The 7423-nt window shown below is 38.6% G+C and overlaps 1 non-coding gene across 1 annotated transcript; it reads left to right on the forward strand.

The window, feature by feature from the left end:
• Nucleotides 1-2012: 2012 nt before the first annotated feature.
• LOC136751909 (U5 spliceosomal RNA) lies at nt 2013-2127 on the forward strand. Its single transcript, XR_010817096.1, has one exon. It is a non-coding gene; the product is annotated as a U5 spliceosomal RNA (small nuclear RNA).
• The last annotated feature ends 5296 nt before the right edge of the window (nt 2128-7423 follow it).

Consider the following 7423-nt stretch of genomic DNA (forward strand, 5'->3'; position numbering starts at 1 on the left):
GTGGAACGGGAGCTTCGTGCCCTGGATGTGCATCCCACAAATCTCCATCAACTGCAAGATGCAAGATGGGCCATCATTTCTAAAGAATACTTTCAGCACCTTGTTGAATCAATGCCACGTAGAATTAAGGCAGTTCTGAAGGTGAAAGGGGGTCAAACACAGTATTAGTATGGTGTTCCTAATAATCCTTTAGGTGAGTGTATGTAGATATATGTGTGTATGTGTGTATGTGTATGTATATAGGAGTTTTTTTTTTTGTTTGTTTTTTATTTATTCGTTTCCTATTTTTTCATATCACCAGTATTAATATTTATTTATTTGTTGCCTTTCCACCTCACACATTTCCAGATATATCTCATTTCAAAGGATTATTTAAATTGCTTAATTAGAGTAGAAAGAAATGCGATCCCTATCTATCACCATGTGGAACATCCAGGGCCTGGGCTCCTCAGTGTTCGGGCTGAAGAGCACAGACCCGGAGTTCAGTGATAGAGTGAGAGACAAGGATGTCATCATCCTGCAAGAGACATGGTGTCGGGCAGACGTGTCCAGTCACTGTCCCTCAGGCTACAGAGAGGTCATAGTGCCCTCCCTGAAGAAGCCCTCCGTCAGACATGGCAGGGACTCCGGGGGCATAATAATCTGGTACAAAGCAGAGCTCAGTGACTCCATACAGCCCATCAAAACAGCAGAGTCACACATATGGCTTAAAATAAGCAATGAAATCATTTCTACACAAACCGATGTGTGTTCCTGTGTGCCGTGTATGTTCCCCCCTCAGAATCCCCATATTACAATGAGGAGATCTTAATCGACTCAATTCTTGGGCTTAATTGGTCAAAATGACCATTGGTTGAAGGTACTCAGGGACTGATGTGTAGAGAGACTTATTAAACCTGCAGGATTGTGGTTTTCCCAGATCAGAATTAACCAGCTCACCACAAAGGAACATGGTAGTTGCGATTGCAACATGGATTACACAAAAACATTGAAATCCAAGTTTGCAGTGGTCCTTGGGCCATTGCGTGGTGATCCAGATCACTTCAGCACGAATTTTGCAGTGCTCTGGACTACAACTCCAGGGACTACTGTGCAGTGGTCCAGACCTCAGAAACTGTATGCATATGAACACTGAAGTAGGCATCATAACTGTAGCCAATACTTTGTGGTTAAAATACTTAATTTAATCCCTGTATTGTACGGAATAATAATAACAACTGTAAAACATAAGAGAAGGGCCTGATAATAAATACAATACACAATAGACTAGAACCCTTAGAATATAATAATATGAACATCTTCATGATTAGTATGATTGTAGTTTGGATGATATATTAATGCAAGTTGATAACATATTTTACCGAAAATGGGTTTTAGGAATTGTGTCAAAAAACTAAAAGAATTGTCTTAGGGACCACTGCTCCCTTTTTCCAGACCAATGTATAGCCCACTTTTCTTTTAAATTATGTTTAAAACAAAATTGAGGAAGCAGTGATTAGTTCTGAATCAAACATTTTGACCCCCTCTTTCAATCTGTAAGTCCTGCAACAAACATTGGAATATGCACAGATATTTGCTCAGACTGGTATAAATGTCCCTAATAAATAACCAAATGCCATTTTTGTTGTTTCAAATGTGTCCAACATCTTACCAGTATGTATTTTTAGTATGTCACAAAGGTTCCCTAATTCGTTTTACAAATGTTCCCTGTTTGTTATGAATGTTCCCTAAGCATGTGACGAATGTTCCCTAGTTTATGTTACAGATGTGCCCTAGCACGTCTCTCTCTCTCTCTCTCTCTCTCTCTCTGTCTCTCTCTCTCTGTCTCTCAATTTAGTGCATTTGTATTGTCAAAGCAAATGGACATGCAAACATACATACGTACATACATATGGAAAATAAACAATAAAATTATAATTCACAATTAGATGTAATAAAGTACAGAAAAACAAAATGTAATAAAATGTGATCTTTAATACACACAAATATGTATGGCTGGTCGGAAGCGTCTTGGACTCGGGTTCCTCTTCATTACTTATAATGCTTTTGCCTTTTGCTAAAGCTTTCCATGGAGGGTAACGTGGATGAGTTTGTACCATTCTTGGGAGGCTCTGCCTTGTTGGGGCGGAGCTGTGATCCAGGTGAACAGCAGATCGGGCATAGGTGGGCATGTGGGCGGAGGAAGAGGAAGGCCGGTCAAGCAGATAAGCTTGCTAAGGTACGCAGCAGCAGCAAACAGCCCCCCCATCCAGCCAGCCAGGCAGTCTGGCTGGCAGTGACTGAGTGGTTGACAGACGGCAAGCAACGGAATGCACGTGCTCTGTGATGTCATAGCAGTCAGCTCAGAAAGAGGTTCGTGATGTCATCGCTGAGCTGGCTGGCTCTGTGTGTCTTGCTGGCTGTGTGTGTATGTGTGTGTGTGTGAGTGGGTGGGTGGGTGGCTGTGTTAGTGTCTGTCTGTCTGTCTGTCTTTCTGTCTCTCTCTGTCTCTCTCTCTGTCTCTCGCTCTGTAGATGCATCATAGGGAACATATGTAACAATCTCTCTTCTTGTTTACCAAAAATGTGAATGAACGTATTTCACGTGGGTTTTGCCTTGGTTGGAAACGTTTTAAGATTATTTATGAAGTGTAAAATGGATTTGTCTCAATTCTCCATAGTTTTCAATGTATGTGCCATTCAGTAGCGTTCATGTTACAGATGTGTCCTATGCAGTGGTAGGGTCAATAAAATGTCAGTAAAACTTTATTTTAGCTATTATGGAGGAAGAAATGGAAATAGAGGGTCCTCACTAATTATCTAATTTATCAACAATGTTTAAAATTAGGCCTTGCGAAGCTGCAGAAAATGCTGTATAATTGTATGTGTGTTCAACTACCAGCTGCTAAAGTCTGATAGCTTTTGAAGACTCTGTATAGGAAGTTGAAGAAACTGTTTTGTGATAATTATATAATGTTTTATATTAATACTAGCATTAGAAGTAGTTTTGTTTACAGACTGAGCAGATTAGATTCAGCAGGACAAGTAAAGGGTCAACATGGTTGGTTTGTTAGAAACTACTGTCAGTAATGTAAGATTACACAGTGCCGAAATAGCCTACAGATGTCTGCTTTAAATTTGTTTATGACTTAACCGTTTCTCCAGATAGGCAGGAATTGTTTCTGTTAATGGGCGATTGACACTAGTTAAATGTCGACCGTGGGATCACATCTTCCTAGTGCACATCAAAGACGGACATCTGCTTTGGATCCATCACCTCTTCACGGGAGGACAGATCGTAAACGGACCCGGACCTGTATCTTCTGATTGGATGAACGGCCATAAGATGTTATGTCATTTTCCTATAAAGTTGTACTCATGTTTGTAAACATTAAGTCTCACTGAAGGAATTATTCCTGACGTGGGGCTTCCGAGCGGCTCGATTAAAGTTCTGTTTGCTTTATCTCCACGACTTCTCCACTTATTTCTGACACGGTTCTACAACTTGGCATCACGAACGAGGATCTGAACTTGCCTCCACTCCTGGGACCAAAGCAAGGGTGAGTAGCTTTAAAAATGACCACCCTGTATATTTAGATTTGATCTCTGGATTGTGTTAGGCTCTCAGATTGTAATTTAAAGAGAACTTGTGGAGAGGTAGAGGTAAAACAAACAGAAAGGTTGACTGAACAGCGGAGGATCACAGTAGGGTGAATTCCAGGTAAGATAGATCTGCGGTGAGAGATGCCAAGGGAACCGAAAGGTACGACGAGGCCTGCTGAGCCCCAGGTTAAGCAAGGAAACCCTTGTACACCAGGGCCAGAGTCAGTGGCAGTCAATAACCAGACGGAACCAGAGGTACATAAAGTCCAGCAATATAGCCCCCTCGTTGGCAAAGATAGGATTGGCATAATGGTGTTAAAATACATGTCTGTTTGTGAATTCCAAAAAGTTTAAAATGTTAATCTTAAAATGGTAAAGGCAAGATAAAAAAACGACAAAGTTTCTATAATTCTTTGTCTGAATAATAAGAATTTAGAGAAGAAATTGATCATAATAGATCAAGAAAACACCAAAGTAGTGTATTTCAAAGTTTTTTTTACATCTGATTTTTAATAATAACAATATAATAAATAAATGCTAAGGGCTGTTTGAGACACTGCAGGGTCAACAAAACACGCCACTAATCTAATATCTGATTTATCTTTGGATGTCAATCTGTATGTGCCTTATGTATTTATGTATATATATAGTCTGAAGGTTATGTAAGGTAATTGTCTGTTTTGTATGCTTTGTATTTTTAATATTGTGCATAGTCCAGAATAAGACTCAGAAGGGAAGTAACCAATAATTTCAGAATTATATTTACAATTACGCAGTCATTGATGTTTTATCAACAGATTAATGAGGATTTAGACATTTAACTGTATACAGAGTGCACAAAGCATCAGAAATAAGAAATGAATAATGCATTCTATTATAAGAATAATGTTAAAGTAATACAAATATACACTAAATACATAGATTAATAATACTAATAAAGTAAATAAATAGTAATGGTGTCCTCTAAGCCTCAGAAGAACAATAATTTGTTTGTTAAAAATCATATTATGGAGAAATTCTGTAAAGTCAAATTAAAGGAAAACTAAAGGCTGGAATCCACAGGAGCAGCACTCTGGTGCAGCCCTGAGTGACAGCCTGATGTAAAACCCATAGCAGGAGAATGTAAACAGTATAGTGACATATTATAGTCTTATTTTAGAAAATATTTGGTTATTGGTGCATAGCATAAAATACCTGAAATAAAAGTTGAAATTCGACCTTGGATTTTAGATTCTAAGAGTGAATTAGTCAAAGGGTAAGAATTTTAAGGATACTATAGAAATATAAATTATGAGCATTGAATAAGTGAGCTAAAATTAGTATTGCATAATTTTGAAGGAGAAAATAAAACATAAAAATACTATTAGAATGAGTTTTACCAACCAGAAATAAAAAAAAATTATGTTAAAAATTGAATTAGAGCTAATTTTTGAAATGGAAATCTGAGGAAACAGTGAAATTTGGTGAAGATATAAATACATAGATAACCAGATACTCCAGGAAATTAAAGGTGTGGTCATTTGGTAGCTGTGAGTTCCACAATGAAGAGTTTTTGAAATCCCCAGATATAAGATCCCTAAATACAAGGTGTAGGTAAGAAATTAACTATTGATCAGTTCAATCTGGCTTTGGGAACAGTTCTTCTGAACATGTACCGGTGTAGATTGGACTTCAATAGGAGGAAGTGACACAATAAAGACATATATGAGCCGTGCAGGCGGACAGTCTTAGTGCCCACGCAGGCTCTTCATTGGGGAAATCATTGACTGAACACATTTTTTTTGAAAATTTGTTTTCCTGAGGTATCTGGGAATCGTTATTGAAATCAATTAAAATGCTTATTTTCTAAAAATATATTTTATTAGGAAAATATCTTAATTTATTAACTCAAATAATGGAGCGAAATATGTGTATAAATAGTATTAATACATGTCAATAAATATAACTTGAATTGTCTAGTGTAGCGTTATGTTGGGTGTATTTTGATAAGAGCATTTGGGCTCTGAGCTGAAGCACTGATCTAAAGAAGACCTCTCCCCCCCCAAAGTTATCAGATTTCCTTAGCTCATCAGCTTGGAACTGGTTTGCATCAAAGTGACAGTTTTGGGGAGGATGGCACCGAGAAGAGGCCAAATAGGTTGGAATCCTGCTATGAAATGTCTGGAGAAAGGGGCCTGTAGATGATAAAAACTCTTTGAAGTGGACGAGAGCCGAAATCCCGAGATAGAGCTACGAACCCGGGCCAACCGGCATTTCCAAATGATGGCATGGATTGACATCAGTCATAAATCAAGCCCCCCTCCAATAGGACACTCGGGGCTGAAACCGAAATCCAATCTCAAGAACTCAAGAACCAATCATCTATTGATCTGACAGACTATAAGGAACAGAGCACAGGCTCTCTCTCTCTCTCTCTCACCTGAACCAGAAACTCGCTGCCACAGCTCAACCTGTAGCTCTGTTGCCAGAACTGGAACCAGAAACCAACTAAGTCTTTGCCGGCAACAGAAGAGTTAAACTGGGAGAAGGAGATTGAGCCGTACGAAGAATTCTTTTAAAGGACTTTATTAAATAAAGAACTTTACAGACTGCGCTGACCGCCTGTGCCCACTTGATCAGTGGAGTTTTACAGCTGGACAATTGACTAAGTCGACTGTATACGAAAGTGTCAGTCATTTAAATAGCTATTTGAGTCTTAAGAAACTTGACCCTTGGAACAAACAGGGCCCTGCTTTCCTCAAAAACTTTGTCTTCAAGTAACTATGGTGGAAACCCTGCTTACAAAGAAGATTTTGTGCACAACCTTGGAGCCTTCAAACCAGTGGAAATCTGTTTGGAAAAGACTCTACATTCGCGAAACCCCAACTTCCAGGTGCATCGACTGAGTGGAAGTTCTTGGACAAAGCCGAACCGGACTGCCTTTGTTCCAAACCACACGGACCTCGTGCCGTGTGCTGTTATCTGAGCCCGAAGACAGAGAGGCCTCTCTGCGACGAAGTTCAGATAAGTCTAATAGTTTGTGATTCATGACATTTGAGAAATCAATTAGAAATTAGAAAAGAAAAAAAAGTAAAAAGAAATAAAAATATAACAAAACAAAACACAAATTAAAATAAATCCTATATACGAATAATAACAAATGTGTTTTTCAATATGTTTGCATTTATATAACTTGTATATAACTTAATGACGTTTCTTCATTTACCATTTATGGTTCTACAAAACATGTGATTTTATATTATCACCGGCATATCAGATACTAAACAATTAATTAGCGGTCTTTTTTTTTTTTTTTCTCTAATTGTAGGTCAAACCTACCCTGCAGTTTTACAGACACACTTTTGTTTACGGGAACCCAAACAGGAAGACACAGTCCTGTTTCTTCACAAACAAGAAAACACAGTCAAGTTCATGGCAACCCAGGTTAAATAGGAAGACACAGTCCTATTACTTCATAAACAAGAAGACACAGTCAAGTCTATGGTAACACTAAGAAACTTTGTTTCTTAACAAGCAAGAAACATTTCCTGCCTCAAGTAATTGATATAAGGCAAGCAACAACGTTTAATAAATTATAGAATGCGTTACCTGATCGTCAGAGGGCCAGGCGAGCAGACAAGTGAAAGCAAAGCACCGCAGTAGGGAATTTTTCAAAAAGGTTCCTTTACCTTTTTCTATTTTGCTGGCACAGTTTTGCTGGTCACTGGTCTGGCCATTCCAGTCCTCTCTGTCAGGGTTAGCAATCCCATCCTCGTCGCCATGTAATGTGGAAGAAAAACCATCTTCAATCAGGTTGGAACGTTCGTTGCAATGCCTTTAATACACGCAGCGTGGAGAGGAAC

The sequence above is a fragment of the Amia ocellicauda genome, chromosome 6 (assembly GCF_036373705.1).
Source record: "Amia ocellicauda isolate fAmiCal2 chromosome 6, fAmiCal2.hap1, whole genome shotgun sequence".
NCBI lineage: Eukaryota > Metazoa > Chordata > Actinopteri > Amiiformes > Amiidae > Amia > Amia ocellicauda.